The sequence below is a fragment of the Delphinapterus leucas genome, chromosome 2 (assembly GCF_059928025.1).
Source record: "Delphinapterus leucas isolate spDelLeu-1000000601 "Yukka" chromosome 2, BTC_Dleu_Yukka2, whole genome shotgun sequence".
Classification (NCBI taxonomy): Eukaryota; Metazoa; Chordata; class Mammalia; order Artiodactyla; family Monodontidae; genus Delphinapterus; species Delphinapterus leucas.
The window spans coordinates 86524568-86548621 of NC_143130.1; the positions used below are offsets into that span (position 1 = coordinate 86524568).

Below are 24054 nucleotides of genomic sequence, written 5' to 3' on the forward strand. Positions count from 1 at the left end.
CCTGTGCTATGCGGCTGAGGGAGGCTGCACTTTTAAAAGAATAAGATAAATTATACCCACAAACTCCCAATATTTCCTGAAACATTGCAATCTGAAACTCTATTGTAGGAAGCAGAAGATTCCGGGAGACATTCTACAAACGAAGGACTCTAAACACTGTGGTTGGATAAGGAATTCTGGAAGGAAGGTATCCTCACCCCAGGAGAGCAGGTTCCTATACTTCTCTAACATCACATCCCTGTATAATTCCCACTGATCTTGGTCCAGGCATTCTCACTCCTCTTGAGAGAAATCTATGGCCATATCCTGGAATGTCAGCAGTCCCTGAAATTAAAGGTACACATGCCATGTGGCCACCGGAAGAGTTCATAATGTGACCCAAGAAGAAAACAGCAAGTTAAGAGAACTGGTTTTAATTTAGAAGAATGTCTTCAATTATCACAAATATATATATATATATATATTACAAAGTAACTTTCTCTGCCTTATTTCTAACTACAAGAAAAGAGTATGGCATGTGATTCACAAAACCAGTATAGAGACTATACTTATCTGGAAAAGAAATGATAAAATGATGGTTTCAACACAGGCATATGCATTTTTGAATGTTTTATTTATATCAAATTGGATAAAATGTGTGTACTTCTCAGACAGAAAAGACATGTCGAGGTAGAAATGTACCTTTCAACGATTCTTGGGTACACAAGTACACTGGGGAGATTGTAAAAGTGCAGATTGTGTATGATTGAGGAGGTCCGGTGGGCCTGAGTTCTATTTTTTTAACAAGCTCATTTTTAACTAGTGATGCCACAGCCTCTGATCCGTTAAGGACAATTGTGAATATCAGAGACATAATTAGAAAGGTAAAAATTCATATTTAATTTTGAACTTAAAAGTGTTTTATGGATTTTACACGTTTAGTAGGACAGTAAGCACAGCAGCAACAATCATTTGTGAATATTTACTATAGACCGTGTATCTTTCTAACTTTTTTTGTATAGGATTCCAGGAAAAAGGCCTGGGCTGCGGTCACAGTGGGGGGGGGCCCAGGCCGGGTCGCCCCTCCAGGAACCCCGACGGGGCCCCGCGCTCCTGGCGGCTCCGTCCCCCGGCGCCCCCCTCCCTCCCGAAAGGCCTCCGGGCAGAGCAGTCCCACCCTCTGCGCCCAGAACGGAGCCCGCGTTTCCGCAGAGCTGGAACTCCCGCAGCTCGGGGTCTCTTCCCTCCGCCGTCACGGAACTCCCCGGAGGCCGAGGGGTGGGCGGCCTCACTGAGGCTGCCGGTTCTGGAGGGGCCCCGGCGGCCGAAGCCGTGACAGTCGTGCGGACGGCGGGCTGGGTAAGTGGGCGCCGACCCTCCGCCTGGTCCGGTGCCCGGGCGGCAGCGCAAGACCAGCTTCTGAGGGACAGGGGTTCGCTGCCACCCGCCGCTGCCGTGCAGAAAGAGCGGCCCCCAGCGTCTGGTCCCGGGGAACTTCGGTCCCGGGGAACTTCGGTCCCTCCTCCCGCCCCTGGCTTCGGCCTGGCTCGCGGGGCCTGTGGGGCGTGGGGAGGGCGGTCGGCCTGAGTGTCCTGAGGGGAAACGGTGCAAGGGTGGAGCAGGGTCGGCTGCAGCCTCAGCGCCTCTCCTCCCGACTGCGGGGAAACCGGCTGAAAACTCCTCCCGAAGCTCTCAGGCCCCTTATTCAGCCCAGTCTCTCTGCGCTCCTTCCTCCCTGAGCTACAGTATCAGGGGGAGGGGACTGGGCAGGGGCCTGGCGCAGGTAATGGGGAGCATTAAAAGGTGATTGTTAACTAAAGAAAACCAGCTCTCGCAACTTGAGGAATGTAGCGCTTTTCTTTGTATAGGAAGATGCCAGAGTCTGGGCTCACTGAAATTCACCCTTTCATATGCACCTCAGCTCTCTGGGGCCTGCATTCTCTATTTGCATATCCTGAATTACTCAGGGCCCGCGGCTCACACTGGAGGGCTGCAAGTGCTGATGACTGTGACATCCTTTGTTTACTGAGCTGGCAAGAAATATTCCATTTCTCACAGGCTTGAGGGGCAGACAGTGAAAGAGTCGGAGAATCTCACTCAGCATGTACTTTGGTTTACATATAGATAATATTTATACTTAACTGTGCTAATAGAGGTTCTCAAGTCCAATCAGCTTGTACTACTGCCCTCTAGGTATTCATTTCATCAATATCATAAGATAAATGCCTATAGAATTGACTTAATCCATTTAAATAGGATAATGATTTTTAAAGGAAACATAATAGAAATATAACAACAAAACCTTGACCACTAAAGGCTGGGTCTGGAACAACCTACATAAATGTTCCATTGTTAAAATATTGAAAGATGTCTTCAATAGAAATATCAACAAAAATGACAAATAATAAGGGCAGCAGAACGTTGAAATGTTCTATCTTTATCATTAAAGTGGCAGAAAATCATATATTAGTAGGCACTGGGGGCAGAAGATGCCTGATTTTATATCTTTGTCATATTTGTACAGTTGTTTCAACAAGTAACATAAAGACAAAATGGAAAAACAAGGAGGTTTGTGCCTGAGATCACGTTGATGTGAAACCAGGGATGGCCACCTTGTGCCAGGTGAGTTAAGTTGACCTGGCAGGTAGACCGCAGAGCTCCTGAGAAGCAAGGGTTGGAATTTTTCTCCTGGGTGCCCCGTAGGTTCTGTGACTTGACTGATTGTGAGTCATGTTTCGGGAAAGACCTGGTCACAGGAAAAGGGTGGGAATAGAGTGATTTGGGGAGCAGCTAACATCATTCATCACGGCTCAGGGCCTGAATGAAGTTTAAAGAAACAGGAAAACAAATGCTTCTCATGGAATCAGAGAATGTGAGGGCTGGACAATCCCACAAAATGAGGAGCACCCGTCCCATTTTCCAGATGAGAAAACAGAGGCCCAGCAAGGTGAAATCCCTCACCCAAGTTGCACCCGTCTCCCCTCCCCACTGCATGGTTCATGAAAGCAGGACTCTTCCTGTCGTGATCACTGCTGAACCCCAAAAAGGGCCAGGTATCTAGCAGCTTCTCCAAAAATTTTGGTTGAGTGTAGGAGCAATGCTATTTCTTTCTTTCTCACTCTTATTCAGGATTGTGCCAAGAACTCCCCAGTTTTCAATGTAATTCGATAAATGTAAATATTAATAGAGTTTTGTTGTGATGAGGACTTAGGCTTTGAAGGTAACAGACTTGGTTCAGATCCTGGTTCTGCCACTCAATAGCTGTTTGGCTTTGGGAAAATTACGAAACCTCTCTGAGCTTATTTCTTCCTTTGTAAAGTGGGGATAAATGTATCTGAGCCAGCAGATCACCTGCATGAGAGATGTGGACTAAATATTTGTCTTTCTCACTCTACCATGCCATCTCTGTGTTCTTCGCAGAGAAGTTGTACAGAAGGATATAGTACTTTAAAAAATAATTCAATTAATTTTTGGCTGCGTTGCGTCTTTGTTGCTATGCGCGGGCTTTCTCTAGTTGTGGCGAGCGGGGGATACTCTTTGTTGCGGTGCGCGGGCTTCTCATTGTGGTGGCTTCTTTTGCTGCGCTTGCTGTGGAGCACCGGCTCTAGGCGAGCGGACTTCAGTAGTTGTGGCCTGCAGGCTCAGTAGGTGTGGCACGTGGGCATACCTGCTCCTCGGCATGTGGGAACTTCCCTGACCTGGGCTCGAACCCATGTCCCCTGCGTTTGCAGGCAGATTCTTAACCACTGCGCCACCAGGGAAGTCCGGTATAGAACTTTATAAAGAGGGCTTTTAATTTATGTCAGATAGTGTACATGCTTCTTGTAGAAAAGATTATTCCACTATAGAAACATTAACACGCGATACGACTACAAATGCAGTATTCTATGGGCTAGATCTTATCAGTAAATTTCATAAGTAATTGGGCAAATGACAAAGCACTAGGCACTGGGGAGTAAGAAGACTCAAATCTGTGGTGCCCCCACCCCAATTTAAAGAGCAGCGTGTGTTTTTCAAATCCATATTTCATCTGGTCTTTGTTTCTCATCCATTCTCAGTGTCTGCCTTTCTCAAGAAGGCTCAGATCCTCTGCTTTCACACCTTCCTGGCTGGCTGTGCCCCAGCTCCCGCCCTGGAACCTCGGCATGCATGGGTGTGCCCGCTCTCCCTGTGCATCACCAGCTTTGCCAGGGAGCTGCTGTATCGTGCACTGCTTGCTGTACCCCAGGGTACCTAGACCCTTCTGGTACATGAAGTACACTCTCATCACCATGAGTGCACGCCCATCCCCTTACCTTATATCCTGCCTCTAAGCGAGGCTTGGGGGTGACTCCAGTGTGCATTCAGCTATGTGAGCTGCTGGGATCAAAGCGAAGTTCCCAACTTTAGAAGTTGCAGGCTTGAGGGGCACACAGTGATTTAAAGTCGGGTCACCTGACTTAAAGGGGGGGGCTGATTGATTTAAAGCCAAGGCAGCTGACTTAAAGCCTGCGTCCCTCAGCTGCAGGAAGAGACCAACTTGGGGTGCACGGGTTCGCTCCAAGCCAGCACTGCTGTTCAGGAAGAGCTTCCAGTAGTGCCTTAGTGCGGGGGGACTTGGTGCCTTGTCTTGCCCCTGCCCTCAGAGGGAGGCCACCTGCTCTTCTGGAGGAGAATCAGGGAGGGGAAAGTGCAGAGTCCCGGCTGGAGTTGCAGCACCCCTTGTCTGATGTCAGGGAAGTGGGGGCGGGGCTGTGTGGTGTCCTGGGCCTGGACTCACCAGGTCGACTCAGCCTCTCAGCCTCCTAACCTCCCCACACACACTCCACAAGAGTTTCCAATAATACGTAATTGCGCCTTAGGTTCTCAGTCTTCAAACTCATACCCGGACTCCCAGGTCCCTTGAATCATCCAATTCCTCTGTGCTCTTTCTTCTATTAGATACAGTCCGAGAGGGAGGGGCTGGGGGATGGGACTGGAGGGTCCCCGGCAGCACTGGCCTCAGCTGACTAAAGAGATCTGGGGCCTGCGCTCTCACATGTGTCCGAGGACCCTTAAGGCGGAATCGAGGGGGCCAATTAGAGGCAGTCCTTGCTGCCTCAAGTGAGTATGGATCACTGTCCGGTAGGGAGCACGCTGACCCCTGAGAAGTACTGTGAGGAGGTTGTGTTCCTCCCTTGGCTTCAAGGACGTGGGTGGACTTCAGGGCTCCAGTTCCCCTCCAGTCCTCCAGGTCCGACTGCACCCCAGCGGCCTTGCAGACCTGGCTTCCTGTCCCAGAACTTTCCAGGCTCCAGAAAGAATCCAGACTGCAGAGATGGTGCCTGAGGGCTCCCGCTTAAGAAGTGCTGCCCCTGGAGACCCAACAGTGGAGGGAGGAAGGGTGAAAGGAGTATGGGGGTGGCGTAGGGAGGGGTGGCTGCCCTGGGAGTTGTTGAGAGAGAAATATTGCCTCCCACACCCCATGCCCCCTGCAACTGACGCATTCATGCCATAGGATCTCAGGGCCTTTTAGTCAGAGATGCCTCTGCTTCTTTACTCCTGTGTTCAAAACTATGCAAAACCAACTCTTCATCCTCTTGCTGCCTTGCCAGGACTTTGAAAGCACTGTTCTTTTGAAGCACTCGTTCCCTAAACTGCAGTTTGGAGCTGTCCCAGCTATTTAAAAGTTTTCTCCTTAAACTGAGACTAAATCCTACTCTTTTGGAAAAACGACCTTCACTTCAGAGGAGATCGTCTTTTCTGCCCATTCCTTCCTTCTACTTCCCTCTAAAGCACCTCTGTGCTCAAAGAGCTTGGTGATTTATTTTCTGCTTGATGTCAAAAAGAAACCTTCCTCATGCACCCCAAAAAGCTTTCCTTGAACATAGGTGTTTCAAAACCATGACAGTGTTTTGCAGTTAGTATACACTGGGTAGACTGCCTAGCAATCCCTCCAAGAGCCAGAGGTGAGCGACACCTTTACTTATTTGATTGGCTGTCCTTCAAGTTTAGGAAGGTCCCATTCTTATGCCCCAGCAGATAAGAGAGAGCCCTGGATGGCTGTGGCTGTGATTAGATAACTTCTGATGATTTTATTTCCCTTACTAAGCTGCTGCTTCTAGGTTAAATTCATTTTATTACCTGTCCTATTTGTTTTTTTTTTGCAGTACGCGGGCCTCTCATTCTTGTGGTTTCTCCCGTTGTGGAGCACAGGCTCCGGACGCACAGGCTCAGCGGCCATGGCTCACGGGCCTAGTCGCTCCACGGCATGTGGCATCCTCCCGGACCGGGGCACGATCCCGTGTCCCCTGAATTGGCAGGCAGACTCTCAACCAGTGCGCCACCTGGGAAACCCTACCTGTCCATTTTTAAAGAAAGGCTGACAAAGTCACTGTAATAGGTCAGGAGTCTGAGCTCAGGGTTGGTCAAAGGTAGTCACAGGGAAGAAGGTGGATAAAAATAGGTGGGTAAAATAGGAGGGTTGGTAAGTACAGCCAGGACAGCCGTGTTCACTGTGCATACTAATAAAGGCCAGAATCTCCTCATTTATCTCTGGTGGAAAGTTCTGCTGGTTTCACAGGATCAAACTCAAATCATATTCAAACTAGGGGGCTTCCCTGGTGGTGCAGTGGTTGGGAATCCGCCTGCCGATGGAGGGGATGCGGGTTCGTGCCCCCGTCCGTGAAGATCCCACATGCCGCGGAGCGGCTGGGCCCGTGAGCCATGGCCACTGAGTCTGCGCATCCGGAGCCTGTGCTCCCCAACGGGAGAGGCCACAACAGTGAGAGGCCTGCATACTGCAAATAAAAATACAAACTAGGGGATTTCCCCTGAGCATAAAAGTAAGTATCCACCCCTTGCAGGAGTCGCTGCTGAGGAATAAAGAAGCAGATGTAGAGAACGAACTTGAGGACGCAGAGAGGGGAAAGGGTAAGCTGAGATGAAGTGCGAGAGTGGCATAGACATGTATACAGTACCAAAGGTGAAATAGATAGCTAGTGGGAAGCAGCTGCATATAGCACAGGGAGATCAGCTCAGTGCTTTGTGACCACCTGAAGGTGGGATAGGGAGGATGGGAGGGAGACGCAAGATGTGGGGGATATGGGGATATATGTATACGAATAGCTGATTCACTTTGTTATACAGCAGAAGCTAACACAACATGGTAAAGCAATTATACTCCAATAAAGATGTTAACAACAGCAAAACCCCCCAAAAAACTAAGTCAATCAAGCCAAGGGAGACATTGTATGTGTTTACAGTTCAAGAAATCCAGAAGAGAATCCTTTACTCTGTATGCAATGAATGGTCCGTTTGAAAAGAAAAAAACTTTCTGAAATGTTGTTTTTCCATTTATTGTTCAGAACATCATTTTTATACCTCTGCATTTCTTACTATTCAGAGCCAAGTCACGTGAGTTACAGGGAAGCAGCTGATTGATTTAAAGTTGGGTCATGTGATTTAAAAAGCAGTGGCAGTTGATTGATTTAAATCCCGGTCATATGACATGAGGAGGGAGTGCTAAAAACTGCTTTTTCACCTCTGGCTCAGAATATCATATTTACCTTGGTTTTTCTTATGATTTAGAAAACTTGAGCTGTCTCTCCTTGGAATCATCAGGAGAAAAATACAGTATTTCAGGTTCATTCTTGAAACCAACTTCTTACGGTTAAGGTGTATTGACTAAAAGATCTTCCTTCCAGAGATTCCAAACCTCTGTAGGACACTTCATTGTCATTGGGGAAAAAGGAGAATGAAATCAGGCCAGCAGCTGCAGAGGGCAAGGCAGCCCCCAGGACTAGGGAAGGAGGAGGAGGAAGGGCTGAGAGTTGCCATAAGAGAAGACAACGTCCAGAGGGCGCTGAAGCACCGGCAGAGCCCACCTGCACTCCCACTTTGGCACTCCAGGATCAGAGTTGTGTTTGGAGATGGGGTTGTTGTAACCCCAAGGAGGTGAGCAGAGAGGAGGAGTTGATTACCGGTCTCCTCTGACTCTCTGGCCCACATTACCTGGCTTCACGGGGGGACAGAGTTTTGCTTTCAGCAACTGAGGGGGCACTTCCAGGCTGGTCGGGTTGCCCCGTGGCCCGACAGCCTGACAGGCTGACTGCGGTGTGAGCGCCCTTTGTTTCTCCAGAATCTGTACATCAGGAGGTGCATGGCTGCGGGAGCCAATTCACCGCCCTCCCCCCAAGGGGGATGGCACCTTCCCTGGCTGTACCCTATGATCACCAGGTACTTGAAATGAATGCAAGTTTTTTGACTTCAAGGAAGAGCTCACATAACCCCTTCTGCCTCATAATGTGTGGGATTTACTATAATGGAAGGACATTATAAAGAACAGGTAGAAAACTCACCTGTTGGTCTCCATGTAGGAGTTTATTTTGCACGAATCCCTCCTACACGAGTAGATAGCAGAGGTTTATTTTTGTTCCTGTGTGTGTAGTTGTGGCAGAGGATGTAGGTATGGTGATTTGAAGCCCTGAAAGAAATATTCTCAGAATTCTCAAGACTTCCCTTGATTGTAATCGAAAGAGACCTGGAAAAGGAGGAAAAGAAAAGGAGGAGGGAGAACGAACGACTGTTTCTCAGTAAATTCACCTTCTTGGTTGATTGTTCTGTCTTCTCATTGCTTTTAACTTCTATGTATGTCTAATGGAATAATGTAGAAAGGCTGATTTTTATGGTTTAAAAGATTTTACATCAGAAACTAGAAGTGGCTAACAGAACTTATTCAAATCAATGTTACATAGAGACTTTGATATTAAATTTGTATACTAAAATTGGTTAATCCAAATTCTCTCTTTCTTTTTGAGTGAATATTTGTAACATATTTTTGTAGATAATAATTTATCTTAGGTATACAAAATGGTGAGAATGGGTACCATTTTTCACCACTTAAATGATTTCTTTTAAATGAATAGATCGTACACTTTAAATGCCAATGTTGTGTCTTACATGTTGTTTTTTAATTCCTTGATTTCCAAAACTTGTGTTTATTTAATTGATTTCTATCTAACAATCTCCTCTTTATTGTTTCTTTATATTTTATTGATCTATAGTTAATTTACATTGTTATATTAGTTTCAGAGGTACAACATAGTGATTCATAAATGTTTACGTTGTTCTCCATTTATACTTATTATAAAAGAGTGGCTCTATTCCCCATGCTATACAGTACGTCACTGTAGATTATTGATTTTATACATAGTGGATTCTTCCTCAGAATCTCCTACCACTATTTTGCTCCTCCACCCTGTCTCTCCCTGCTGGTAACCACTAGCCTGTTCTTTAATCTGTGAGTTTGTTTTGTTGTTGTTGTTGTTGTTGTATTGAATTTTTTAGATGCCACATGTAAGTGATAACCTACCAGGCTTGTTTTCTCTGTGGCTTATTTTACTAAGCATAATACCCTCCAGGTCCATCCATGTTCTTGCAAATGGCAAAATTTCATCTTTTGCTGAAGTCATCATAGAAAATCGTTTTTATCCCCTAACTTATTGATGAACACTTAGTTTGACTCTATATCTTGGCTATGGCAAATAACACTGTTATGAACATTGGTGTGCAGTTATGTTTTTGAAATAGTGTTTTTGTCTTCTTGTTATATACCCAAGAGTGAAATTGCAGGATATTATGGTAGTTCTGTTTTTAGTTTTTTGTGGAGCCTCCATTCTGCTTTCCACAGTAGCTGCACTACTTCACGTTCACATCAAGAGTGTACAAGAGCTTCCCTTTCTCCACATCCTCACTAACCTTTGTTATTTGTGACCTTTTTGATGACAGCCATTCTGACAAGCCTGAGGTGATATATCTCATTGTTTTGATTTGCATTTTATTGCCGGAATAGCTATGTTTAGCATCTTTGTGAGTTCTGGCTGTCTCTCTGTATTTTTTCCTTGGAAAAATGTCTATTTAGGTCTTCTCATATTTTTAAAAAAGATTTTGGGTGTTGTTCTGATATTGATTGTATGTGCTGTTTCTGTAGTTTAGATATGAACCCTTGCTTGGTCATCTTTTTGGTGTTAACCTCTAATCATGTGCAAATATTGTCTCTCCTTCAGCAGGTGGTCTTTTCATTTTGTTTTTGGTTTCCTTTGCTGTGCAAAATCTTTTAAGTTTAGTGAAGTCCCATTTGTTTATTCTTGCTTTTGTTTCATTTGCCTTAGTAGACTGAACCCAAAACTGTTGCAGTCATTTATGTTGAAGAATGTTCTGTATTTTCCTCTAGGGGTTTTATGGACCTATATTTAAGTCTTTATTCAGTTTTGCGTTTATTTTATATATGGTGTGCTAAAATACTCTAATTTTATTCTTTTCCATGTAGCTGACCAGTTTTCCCAGTACCACTTATTGAAGAGACAGTTTTTTCTCCATATTGCCTGCTTTGTCATAAATCAATTAAATATAAGTGTGTGGGCTTCCTTCTGGGATCTCTTCTATTCCAGTGATCTTTGTGTCTGTTTTTGCTCTGGTCCGGTTCTCTTTGATTACTGTCGCTTTGCAGTATAATCTGAAGTCAAGGTGCCGTGATGCCTCCAGCTCTGTTCTTTCTGAAGATTGTTTGGCTATTTGGGATCTTTGTGTTTCTATACAAATTTTAAAATTACTTTTTCAAGTTCTGTGAAAATGCTTTGGTATTCTGAAAGGGATTGCATTAAATCTGTAGATTGCCTTTGGTAGTATGGTTATTTTAACAGTATTAATTCTTCCAGTCCATGCACCTGCTATATTTTCCCATCTTTTTCTGTTGCCTTCAACTTCTTTCACCAATGGCTGGTAGATTTCTGAGCACATGTCTTTTACCTGCTTAGGGGTGTTTGTTCGTAAGTATCTTATTCTTTTTGGTGTGATTGCATATGGCATTGTTTTCTTAATTTTTTTCTTTCTGACAGCTTCGAGTTTTGTTTTTTCTTCTTTTTCTAATTCCTTCAGGTGTAATGTTAGGTTGTTTATTTGATATTTTTCTTGTTTCCTAAGAATAAGCTTGTATCACTATAACTTCCCCCTGTGAACTGCGTTGGCTGTGTCCCATAGATTTTGGATCATTGTGTGTTCATTTTCATTTGTCTTGGGTATTTTTAGAATCCCTCTTTAATTTCTTCAGTGTTCCTTTCTTCCCCTTTTATTCCCTTCATCTGTGATGTGAGGACTATCTTTAATATTATGTTTGGATTTCTTTTCAGTTGTGTGTGTGTGTGTGATTATTTAAGTTGCTGAGCTCTAAATTTCACATGGACACTAACAACCCTGCACTGTTACTCTGCTCCCCCACAGTTACTGAATTTGACCTTATATTTTACATCTACTTGTTTTGTGTGTCCCTGAACTTCTTATTGTGAATATAGATGATTTTATGACTGTTTTCTTTCATCCTTCCCATTAGCTGTGTACATGGTTGATTTCCTGCCTTTGTTGAATATTGGCCTTATCCAATGAGGTTTTTCCTTTAGTAAGTTTCCTTTCCTAATTTTTAGGTTTCAGTCATGGCCTTTCCTTTTTTACTGAGAAAAGCCCCTTTAAGATTTCTCATAAAGCTGGTTTGGTGTTGCTGAGCTCTTTTAGTTTTGCTTCTCTGTAAAACTTTAGATCTCACCATCAAATCTGAAGGAGAGCCTTGCTGGGTAGAGTATTTTTGGTTAGAGGCTTTTCCCTTTCATGACTTTAAACATACCATGCCACTCCTTTCTGGCATGCAGAGGTTATCCTGAAAAGTCAGCTGATAACTTTATGCAAGTTCCCATGTTTGTAACTTGTTGCTTTTCCTTTGCTCCTTTTAATAGTGTCTTTTTATCTTTATTTTTTTTGCCATTTTAATTACAGTGAGTCTTGGTGTGGTCCTATTTGGGTTGATCCTGTTTTGGCCTTACTGTGTTTACTGGACATGGATGTCTGTTTTCTTTCCCAGGTTATGGAAGTTTTCAGCTCTTATGTCGTCAGGTATGTTCTACACTGCTTTCTCTTTCCTTTTTTGCTCTGGGACCAGTATATTGCAAATATTAGTACACTTGATGTTGTTTCACAAGTCTGTTCAACGTTCCTCATTTCATTTTTTTCGTTTGTTTGTGTTTGTTTTTGTTTTTGTTTTTTTTTTTCGTTTTGTTGCGTTACGCGGGCCTCTCACTGTTGTGGCATCTCCCGTTGCGGACGCGCAGGCTCAGCGGCTATGGCTCACGGGCCCAGCCACTCTGCGGCATGTGGGATCTTCCCAGACCGGGGCACGAACCCGTGTCCCCCGCATCAGCAGGCGGACTCTCAACCACTGCGCCACCAGGGAAGCCCCCTCATTTCATTTTAATCTCTTGTTTTACCATTCATCTTCAGTGATTGCCAGTACTCTGTCCTCAGTTTTCTGATTCATTCCTCTGTATCATTTAGTCTACAGTAGTTTCCTTTTAGTGTATTTTTCATTTCAGTTATTGTATTCCTCATCTCTGTTTTGTTGTTCTTTAATGGTCTAACTCTTTAAAAAAAAATTCTAACTTCTTGCTCTGGTCGTCGGTTCTTCTCCTGAGTTCTTTGATCATCTTTATAGTCATTACCTTGAACTCTTTGTTGAGGAGATTGGCTATCTCCACTTCACTTAGATCTTCTTCTGAGTTCTTATCTCGTTCCTCCATTTGGATCGTGTTTCTGTGTCACCTCATTTTTCTTAACTTGCTGTTTTTATTGCTATGTATGTAGTAGGCTCGTTACACTTGCTGACCTTGGAGAGGTGGCCTTTTGTAGGAGAGGTCCTATGTGTCCCAGCAGCCCACTGTCCCCTGGTCCCTAGAACTATATGTTCTAGGTGTACCCCCTGTGTGGGCTGCTTGGGCTCTTCTGTTGTGGTGGGCTGACTACTGTGGGTAATCTGGTAGGCTTGGCTGCCCCCAGAGTGCATGTTTGCCAGACTCTGCCTAGTATGGAGGCTGTCTGTGCTGCTTGGTGAGGCTAAATCATAAGGCAGCTGGCTGCACAACTCTGGGGGACACCAAATCTAGTGCTGGATCATTTATGGGTTGAATTGCAGTCCAGGTGATATCAGGGCTAGTGCCCAGTCACTGGTCCTGGGGCTATGCTGGCTACTGGGAGGAAGACACAGGTCCTGAGTTCTGGCAGCGGGACCCAGGATTCTCAGAGTTGGTGTTGGATCACTGTTCCTGACACAACTATCTGCAGGGTCTGGGGCATCCCTGATCTTGTGTTGGCATTCTGATGGGCCGGGTCAGGACCAGCTGAGTCCATGGCTGCTTCTGGCCTGCAAGTGAGTGTTCTGGTCACACACGCTGCTGGACGGTGGTATTCCTGAAGCTGGTGTGTGCCTGTTGGTGTATGAGGCTGATCCCACTGCTAGAGCAGGTTTGCTGTTGGGTAGGTCCAAGCTCCATCCAGTCCCTGTTCAGTAATCACCTGCTGACGGTGAGGCTGATTCCAAGGCCAGAGCAGTTAATCTGGTGATCCCGTGGAGCATGTTTTAGAAAGGGAGAGGGTAGAGATGGAAACAGCAGTCAGAAGACAGTTATACCGATCTAGGTGAAATGAGCGACTAAGCTGGAATCAATGGAAATAAGATAGTCAGCTATCGTCAAGAGTAGGTATTTTCGAATAAAAGTCAATATGATAGAAAGTGTAATCCTGGATTAACGTTACATATTAATGATAGGAGTAACATCCTTTCAAGTTTTGTGAAAGGGTATCTTTTATTTCTTCCGGTAATGAATTGGCCTAGAGAAACGGAACTATACTGGGAAATGTGTAAATATAAGAATATTCCTTCTAATAATAGAAATTATAATGATATATAGAGATAAAAACGTTGAGCTCATAATCTAGAATTTGATAAGGCCACAAAAGTTGGAATCTAATCAATGCCTCTGCTCTCAGGAAAGATTACCTCCAAAATCTATAAAGATCTATAGTTGTATATTTAATTTATGAAGATCCTGAAGGTGAGACTCTTAAGAGAGGTGAAGTCAGGGTTAGGGGCTCTGGAAGGTTCAAATAGTAATTCGTAAGGTTTGGAGATTAGAACGAAGCTTCTTTTTTATTATTATCATTCTAACTTCTACTAGGTATTCCTACTAATTAGATATCTAATAGCAAATTGAGGCAATATATTCCTTTTAATTTTCCTAGAGATTTTTCCTGCAATAAAATACCATCTGTCGAAAAAATTACATTAGAACTACTACCTTTTTTGCAGTTTATGTAAGTTACAAATATAACTTCATTATATTTGGAATTTTTATAAAGCTTAATTTTTTATAAAATTAATTTGTTACTCATTTTGAAAGATGATTAAAATTACCAGTAAAATTTTGTAGCAAATCCTTTTTGTCTCTAGCAAAGATTAGTGTGAGAATTATTACACAGATCAGAGGAATCTTTATGGAGCAGTGGTTCTCAACCAGGGTGATTTTTGCACGCAGGTGACATTTGGTAGTGTCTGGAGATATTTTTCCTTGTCAGAACTGTATATGCTACTGGCATCTAGGGGACAGAGGTCAGAGATGCTACTAAACACCCAACTGTTCAGGGGAGCCTCCCACAGCAAAGAATTATCCAGCCCAAAATGCCAAGAGTGCTGCCTTTCTAGAGAAATAAAGATCACTTAACACAAGTATTTAATGAACATTTACTATTTTCTATCTAATGCACCACATATATAATCATGAAAGTATAAATCATAACATCTTCCACAGTGAGATTTCTTTAGTGTATATGGAGGGAGTAGTGTTGTTATGTTTCATCATATATAAATTAGAATGATTGCCAAAGGATAAATGTTCTGAAAGAATATATATTTTTCTTCTTCTTTTGCTTGTGTCTTTTTTTGTAGAAATCTTGGTTGCAATTTACTCACAGAACTGAGCTTTGGGACATCCAGGCCCGGCATGGAATGCAGCTTTTCCACAAGTAGTAAGTGAAATAGAAGATGAATACATGTAAAAAACTGTGTGTAAAAGCATCATGCAGTTATTGGTTAGCTGGGTGTAAGACCAGTATGAATTCTGGAAAACATGTCTTGAGAGCCATTTATTTTATTTTTTCAAATGAGGAAACTAAGGAACAAAGAGGCCAAGAGACTTGTATAAGTCATATATATGAAACGCTCTGCTTTCCATAGTACTGATCTTTGGCATGGGCAGTAAAAGGCACCAAGCCAAAACACTCAAATTAGAATTGTCATGGAATCCCATGGATGCCTCTCCAATATGCGAATGGTCCATGAAGTTCCACTTTTGAATTTAACTTTGAATCCTCCTCATGTGCAAAGTTCCTAACTGCTTAAAATGTATGCAACACAGAGCTGCAAAGAACTAAGTTTAGCATCGAATTCTTCAGGGAGCAAAAGGTGTGGGTGCTTCCCCAACCATTATTAGCTCTTTTAAATGGTAAAGCAGAAAGAATTCCTGAACGCCCACCACAGGGATCTCCCCAGCCAACCAGAATATTGTTTTTCAAAAAGCATATATCTCTGAAGCGAATTATCTGTGGCCAATGGGAACCTTTGAGGTATGGAAAAAGACGTTGTTTGTGTTCAGCTGTAGTGTGAAAAATATAAAGAAAATACATTGCTGTAGCCTAATTCAATATACTTTCTTTGCTGACTACTCTTCAATAAGAAGTGTGGGTTTTACACCCCTTCAGCTTAAAAATTCTTTGATTTCTCATGACACAAATAAATGATAGAGGGTATGTTCAATGGACCGAAGGTGATTTCAGACTCAAGGTAAAAAAGAGCTCTTCTACACCTGGCTTTGGAAAAGACTCTGTTACCTGTCTTGTGGGTCAGAAATCCAGTTTCACACAGTTCACACATTTTGGGTTAATGAAGGTGTTGAGGCTGTGTCTGGAGCTGGATTAGCAATTCCTGCAGATGCCTATCTTTAGCGCCCTGCTTCCTTTCCCTTGTTAGTTTGCTGATGCCTACCTTGGGGAGATAGCACCAAGGGTCAGTTTTTCTTTTGCCAGCACACCGGAGAGCAGGCTCATGAGGTCCCTTCACCAGGAAGTTTTAGTAGCGACAATACAACGTCTTAAACTCACCACCTTTCCTAAACATCCTATAACACCAAGAGTTCCTTATAAGAATCAGAGTTTCACTATAGTTATGTAGGCAACACGGGAAAATACATTGTGGTAATAAATAAATAAATCACAGTTTAAAAATTAATGAATTCATTCAAAAACGTTCACTGAGTGCCATGCCCACTGTGTGTCAGCACTGTACTGAGTGCTGGGGATACAAAGACGCATAGGGCAGGGACTTTCTCCCCAAGAAGCTTTCATACTGGAAGGAGAAAGATGGATGTTGATGGGAAAACATATGTGACAGCTATTCGAGCATCTATGCAGCAAGGTAACAAGGTGAGGGACGGGGGTGATGAAGTAGAAAATGCGTGGTAGGTTAGAAAAGATTGGTAATGGAAGAGGCACCAACTTGTTCCTTTTGAATTTGTGTTCCTCTTAAATGACAGAAAAAGGTAGTGAAAGAATCAGATCTATCTGGTGTTGTAAATCAATTAGTACTGTACTCCTAAAACTCGTTCACAGTTACTTTCAAAAGATTGTCACAGTGCTTCCCTGGTGGCGCAGTGGTTGGGAGTCTGCCTGCCGACGCAGGGGACTCGGGTTCGTGCCTCGGTCCGGGAAGATCCCACATGCCGTGGAGCGGCTTGGCCCGTGAGCCATGGCCGCTGAGCCTGTACGTCCGGAGCCTGTGCTCCGCAACGGTGGAGGCTACAACGGTGAGAGGCCCGCATACAGCAAATGAAAAAAAAAAAAAAAAGATTGTCACAGTATAGTAAGTCTTTGTTTTGGGATAAGTCTTTCTAATAGACATAGCTAATTTGCTTCAGGAAACATTTGCCATGGTGAGATATAAACTTTATTGCATCTCTTTCCAAAGGCTAGCCACCAAGGGAAGATGCCACCCTCGAGTTAAGTTATTTTACTACCTATAATGACATATTACTGGGGTATTTATAAGTTTCCTGCATTAAATATGTTTGGGAAAGGGCCCCAGCTGAGGTGGATTTATCATGAATTCAATGAAGCTTAGGCTTCAGGGCTCCTCACTTGCAGAGGTCCCTTCCAAGGTCTTGAGAAGGGTCCTAGCGATTTTTGTATTCATAATTTTGCATGTTTTTATTAGATAGGATTTTCCAAAGTAGATGAGCTTCAGGCCCCACAAAACCTTGATTCATCACCGGGCTGCAGGTAATTATAAGTCAGTAGGTTACTGGAATGAAGCCTCTATGTTATTGACAAACATCAGGTGAAGTAGTTAGCAGTGTCGTAGTCTATTTTATATCCGAAATCAACCTCAAAAATGAGCCAAGAGCTTATTAATTAATAAAGTACCACCTTTTGAATGTTGGTAGTAATCATATCTCTTTCAGATAAAATCAGGAATGAAATATATTATGGAAAACCAGCAGTGGTTGATAATCCTAAATGTTAAGTATACTTTTTTTTCTGACTTTAAAGTGTTTCTCCTTCATTCACCTATGAAGGTCCAGACTGATGGCTTATTTTAAAAAATTCTTTTAGTCACTTCATTGGTTCTAACAATACAAGCTCCATGATTTTAGAAACTGTAGGACTCTACAATGTAGAAAGGCTATATAACTTAACCAGACAGAGCACATTCACATGCTGCCTTCTCTGTGGTACATTAATATGGTACCAAGGGCTTCCCTGGTGGTGCAGTGGTTGAGAGTCTGCCTGCTGATGCGGGGGACGCGGGTTCGTGCCCCGGTCCGGGAGGATCCCGCATGCCGCGGAGCGGCTGGGCCCGTGGGACATGGACGCTGGGCCTGCGCGTCCGGAGCCTGTGCTCTGCAGCGGGAGAGGCCGCAACAGCGAGAGGCCTGCGTACCGCAAAAAAAAAAAAAAAAGTAAAAATAATATGGTACCAAGAACATAAGCACTAAGAGAGAATAAGGGGACAATCAAAGCCTTATCCCTATTGAATTATTTACCTCATTGTTGAGAATATCAATAAGGGAGGTGTGGCCACACTATGAAGGCAAATTGAGCTGCGGTCACAGAGCCACACTAATGCTTCCCCAGTCAGCTAGCGTTGGTTTCCTTTAGATAGCTATGTACACACAAAAGTTTATACACTTCAGGGTGCTGTCATCACTTTTTGCTATGTACTAGAATCCTGGCAGCTTCTCAGATTTAGAAAAGCATTAACACTAAAAACAAAAATAACTTGGGTCTGCCCTTTGGGGTGATTCAGGGTGGCTGTTTTATTTGTAATAGTTCAAAATTTTGAGATTGTCACACCTAGCAACTACTATGCTTTTCTTCTCCCAACTGCCTCTTATTCTTCCCAACTGTAGTATTTTCTCCCATTCTATATGTTTTTTCACTTGCTTGATAGCGTCCTTTGAAGCACAAACTTTTTAATTTTTATAAAATCCAATTCATCTATTTTTCCTTTGGTTGTTTGTACTTCTGGTATCATATCTAAGAAACTATTGTCTAATGCAAGTCATAAAGATTTACTCCTGTGTTTTCTTCTAAGAGTTTTATAGCCTTAGCTCTTACATTTGGATATTTGATCCATTGGGAGTTAATTTTCATATATGGTGTGAAGTGTAGGAGTCCAGCTTCATTATTTTGTGTCTGCATGTACAGTTGTCCCAGTATCATTTGAAAAGACTGTTCTTTCCACATTGAATTGTTTTGGTACGCTTGTTGAAAATCAATAGACCAAAAATATGAGGGTTTATTTCTCTACTGTCATTTCTGTTCCACTGATATACATGTCTGTTCTTATTCCAGTACCACACTGTGATTGCAGTAGCTTTGAACTGAGTATTGAAACCAGGATGTGTGAGTCCCCCACTTTGTTCTTTACCAACATTGTTTTGGTTATTCTGTTTCCTTGAATTGCCATATGAATTTTGTAATTATTGGCAATTTCTGGAAAGATATCAGCTGGGATTTTGATAGGAATTGCAATGGAACCATAGTTCGATTTGGGAAGTAGTGACATTTTAATAAGATTATCTTCCAGTCCATGAATCCAGCATGTCTTTATATTTATTTAGATCTTCTTCAATTTCTTTCAACAGTTTTGTACTTTTCAGTGTGAAACTTGCACTTACTTGGTTACGTTTTTCCCTAAGTATTTGTTTTCTTGTGGTGCTGTTACACATGGAATTGTTTTTTTTCTTAATTTCATTTTTGGATTACTCATTGCTGGTGTGTAGAAATAATATTGATCTTATATCCTACAACCTTGATGAATTCTTTTATTAATGCTAACAGTTATTTTCCTAGATTCCCAGGAATATGTCTTGTGGTCTTCCAGTTTCCCAGGAATACATGGGCACATTTCAAAGTCTCTGTGGACATCTCATTCCTCAGCTTTTCGTTTTAAGCTTTTCGGTTGGTCTCTTTATTGCCCCAAACTGTTATCCATGGCCTCATGCAACCGCCATGTTAAAATATTTGCTTGAAAATGTTTTCCAGAAATGCAACCTGAGGAACGGCTTTTCTCACTAGACAGCTCTCAGTCAGGCCAAAGGGCAAGCCTTTCAAGTGATGTCTTCCAGGGGACCACCAGACATGTTAAACAATGACAGTTCTTTGGGAATGAGGCTTTGAAGGACCTCCCAGTCCATGCTTCTTCTTCTGGTACCAGGGATGTGGGCTGTTTTTCAAGGCTACCACTGGCATGGAGAGCAAAGGTCAAGGACAAGTTCAAGCAACACAGATCTCATTGTTCTTACAGAAATTAATTTGTTTTCCTTGAATAAATTGCTTCCCAATGTGCAGTAAGCCTGTTGGTTAAATCTCCAGAGTTCAGAAGAAGTTGATTCTGACCATTTTTGCCAGTTCTGTTGTTGTTGCTGTTGTTACTGGTATTGTTGCTTCTATGGAGGGATGAATTTTCAGATGTCCTTCCTCCATCATTTTTACTGATTTTCCTGCAATATTTTTTAAAAAATCTCTAAAGTCTCAATGACCATAGGCTAATTAAATATTTGTCATGGGAGATGATTAAGGAAAAAATAAATTAAAAGATAAATACTAACTAAAAAGAGAAAATATAATTCTCATAGAGGCTTTCCCAGATGGGTAGATGAAGACTGAAAAGGTATTTCTATATTTAGTGCTCTGAAAATTAAGGTTAAATTAACATATGTTTAATACACCCCCCCTTTTTTTTTCATTCAGGTTAAACACAGGCTTTACAGTCAGAAGTGAGTTCAAATTCCAGCTCTGCTTCTTACTAATTTGATGACTTAGGACAAGTTACATAACTTCTCTGTGCCTCAGTTTCCTCATTCGTACAATGGGGTAGTATATCTACCACATAAGGTTACTGTGAGGATTGACTGTTAAATGCTGATCACAGATGCCTGGCAACCCAAAAGATATTAGTTTTGGTAATTATCTTTATAAGATTCTTCAAAAATATGCTAATAATTCTTGAGTAGAGTTAACCTAAAGTTAGATATTCTTTTTTTTCTTCCCGTTTCTTTTGGTCTTTTTTCCCCTGTTTGTTTTAAAGAAGTAAGAAAAAAAATAAAAAAGAGAGAAGGAACTAAGAAGAAAATCTATTCCAGCATTTTGGAATAAAATTTTGTTCCCCCAAATTTATTTGTTTATTTTATTGATATATAAACAAAATTTTATTTATTTATTCAGCAAACATTTATGAAATACCTAGTAAATATTAGGCACTGTGTCAGGCAGAGGAATAATAATGACAATAAAGTGTGGTCCCTGCTCTCAAGTTGCTGACTATCTAGGGGACTGACAAGTAAACAGGTGATTACATACACAGTAACAAAGGCTGTGATAGAAGAATACATATGGTACTATGTGATGGGAGTATGGCTTTCACCAGTTCCTATTGGATTTATCTCTCCTTCTTTGGCTCCAGAACCAAGGAATTAGCCCTATTTTTGTCTTTAACTGGGTAGTTTAAATCATGAAATTTTTAAAAATTTGTAGAGATGAAAGAAAAACACCTTGAATTATGGAGGACACTAGGAATAGTACTTTTTTACAGAGCGAGGGCTTCCTACCAGCATAGGCACTTCTTGGGATTTTAACCTGAAAAGTTCTTTGGCATATTTTTTCTTTGCTAGCTACTTTTTTTTTCTATTTTTTTGTTTGTTTCTCTTCTCCACTTTATCATCTAGAGACCTGGGTAGTTCCCAATGAAAGAGTGTTTTACAGATTCTTAGAGTGATTTATAGGTAAAAATAGAAAATGATTTTTTTTCACCTTCAAGTTCCATACTAAAAAAAGTGAATATAAGCTTTCATGGAAGTAATTGAAAATGCAGATAATTTTAATTCCATTCCATTTTTCAGAATTCTCAATCGTAATCCTTTGACAACAGGTAAAGATTCTTATGTTTTTAAATTGCCAGCATTAAAATATTTGTAAGTATTGCAACAGTTTCATGGCTCATGAGATAATTTCTTCTCTTTTTTGCTTTCGTCAAAGATTGAGTACTTTGGCTGAAAAGTCATAATTTAGATTTTAACTGGGTTATTGAAAATAAGAGTTATTGGCAAAGAAAAGGATTAAGAAAGAATATATACGGGTAAGACAGCCAGCAGAGAATGAGGACAGTGTTGAAGAACACATATAGTTATGAAGATGTAGATGCGTGTAGGAATATTATTTATCCCAGAAAGCAAAAAGGAATAAGGGGTACATTATTTTATTAAAAAGAGTGATCAAAGAGGTAGATGCAATTGAAAATGAAAAGTTCGGATAATAAACAATGATTGTGCTGTTCAGCACCAAGGTCATTCATTTGATGATGCAAATTTAAATTTCTTCAATAAGAGCTTTTTGGAATTATCATCTATGGCAAGTAAGAAGCCAGAATTGAAGTAATCACATGTTAAGTATCTTTTTAAGTGTAGAATTTTTGTCTTTGGGTTTTATATCATGCATGTTTGGGCTTCTCCTTCAGAGACATGGGAACAACACAAGTGTCACTTACAACTATTGAAAGCATCCTCATGATGACCCTTGAATTGGAAAAACTGTAAATTGATTTTTCTTACATTTATTTTCACTCAATTGTTTTTCTTTAGTTTTGTTTTATTATTTTCTTAAGTCAGGTTTATTTATGTATAATTTTCATTTCACAAAATTCACTGTTTATAAATATACATTGTGATGTGTTTTGACAAACTTATAATTCTGTAGCCACCACATTTGAGGTAAAGAAATCTTCTGAAATTCCAAAAGACCTCTCATGTCCCTTTGTAGTCAATCCATCCTCCTCCCACTACCAGCCCCTGTCAACCAACAATCTGATTTTTGTCCATATAATGTTGCCTTTTCCAGAATATCTTATAACGGAAATCATGTGGTATGTAGCCGTTTGTTTTTGGCTTCTTTCACTTACCAGTCTGTTTGGAGATTCATCTGTTTTGTTGCACCTGTCAGTAGTTCATTCTTTTTATTGCTGAGTAGTATTCTACTTGTGTGGAAACACAGTTTGTTTACACATTCATCGTTTGATGTACATTTGAGTTTTTTCTAGTTTTCTGGCTATTATGAACAAAGCCTCTGAAAACACTCACATGTGTGTGTGAACATATGTTTTGTGCGAGCATATGTTTTCATTTCTTTGGGGTAAAATACCTAAGGGTGGGATTGCTTCATCATATGCTAAGTGCATATTTAACTTTTTAAGAAACTGCTAAACTGTTTTCTAAAGTGCCTGTGCCATTTTGGTTTCCCACTAGCAGTCTATGAGAGTTGCAGTTGATCCACACCGTCACCTGATTATTATATTTGTTTTTAAAACAAATTTAGCTTTTCTCGTAGGTGTGTAGTTGCATCTCATGGTTTTTGCCACATTTTGCATTTCTGTAATAGCTGATGATGTTGAGTATCTATTCATGTGCAAGTATCTTTTTAAATGAAGTGTCTGTTCAAATCCAATTTTAATTGGATATTTATATTGAGTTTTAAGAGGGCTTTATATAAAAAGCAATGGAAAAAGTCCTTTCTTTCAGAGATGTGTTTAGTAAATATCTTCTCCCAGATTGTGACTTATCTTCATTGTATTAAAGTGTCTCTGAATACTAGAAGTTTTAAATATTTGATGAACTCTAATTTAGCAATTTTTTTCATATTTATTTAATTTATTTATTTGGTTGTGCTGGGTCTTAGTTGCAGCAGAGGGACTCCTTAGTTGCGGCTCATGGTCTTCTTAGTTGTGGCATGTGAACTCTTAGTTGCGGCATGCATGTGGGAACTACTTCCCTGACCAGGGATCGAACCTGGGCCCCCTGCATTGGGAACTGGGAGTCTTAACCACCAGGGAAGGCCCTTGGCAATTTTTCTTAGATGGTTTGTACTTTTTTGTGTCTTATCTAAGAAATCTTTGTCTGAGACCCCATTGTGTAATCCAAAATCATAAAGATTTTCTCCTATGTTTTCTTCCGGAAGTTGTATAGTTCCATTTAGGTCTATGATTCATTTTGAGTTAATTTTCATGTATGTTTTGAGGGAAGGGTCAAATTTCTTTTTTTTTTCCGTTAAAAAAAATCTATTTCTGTAGGACCCTATTGTGACAGTTCATTACACAACTCACTTCACCTTAAATTGTGCCATCGCCCCTCCAGTATGGCAAGCTAATAGAAAGTTTTTGTTGTGCCAAGGCTAGTTGAGGGGATTGCATGAGATTAGTATGCGGAAAGAACCCTGCATTTAGCAGTCTGTTCCAACCGTCTTTGTCAGGTCAGCTGAGAAATGAGTGTCTTCACCACGCCATCACACATTGTTCACTGCTCTAGCCTCATCTTCCTCAGCCTCCCACAGCATCTGCCACAATTGTGATCCCTCTCTTGTCAGCTAGATGTCCTCCTCTCTGGATATTAAAAATTATTTCCCGGGGCTTCCCTGGTGGCGCAGTGGTTGAGAGTCCGCCTGCCGATGCAGGGGAGGCGGGTTTGTGCCCCGGTCCAGGAAAGATCCCACATGCCGCGGAGCGGCTGGGCCCGTGAGCCATGGCCGCTGGGCTGCGAGTCCGGAGCCTGTGCTCCACAACGGGAGAGGCCACAACAGTGAGAGGCCCGCGTACGGCAAAAAAAAAAAAAAAATTATTTCCCTATGTAACTACAATAC

The 24054-nt window shown here is 41.7% G+C and overlaps 1 pseudogene; it reads left to right on the forward strand.

Moving 5' to 3' along the window:
* Window positions 1-24054, forward strand: part of LOC111171843 (uncharacterized) — a 114795-nt pseudogene that overhangs the window by 61317 nt on the left and 29424 nt on the right.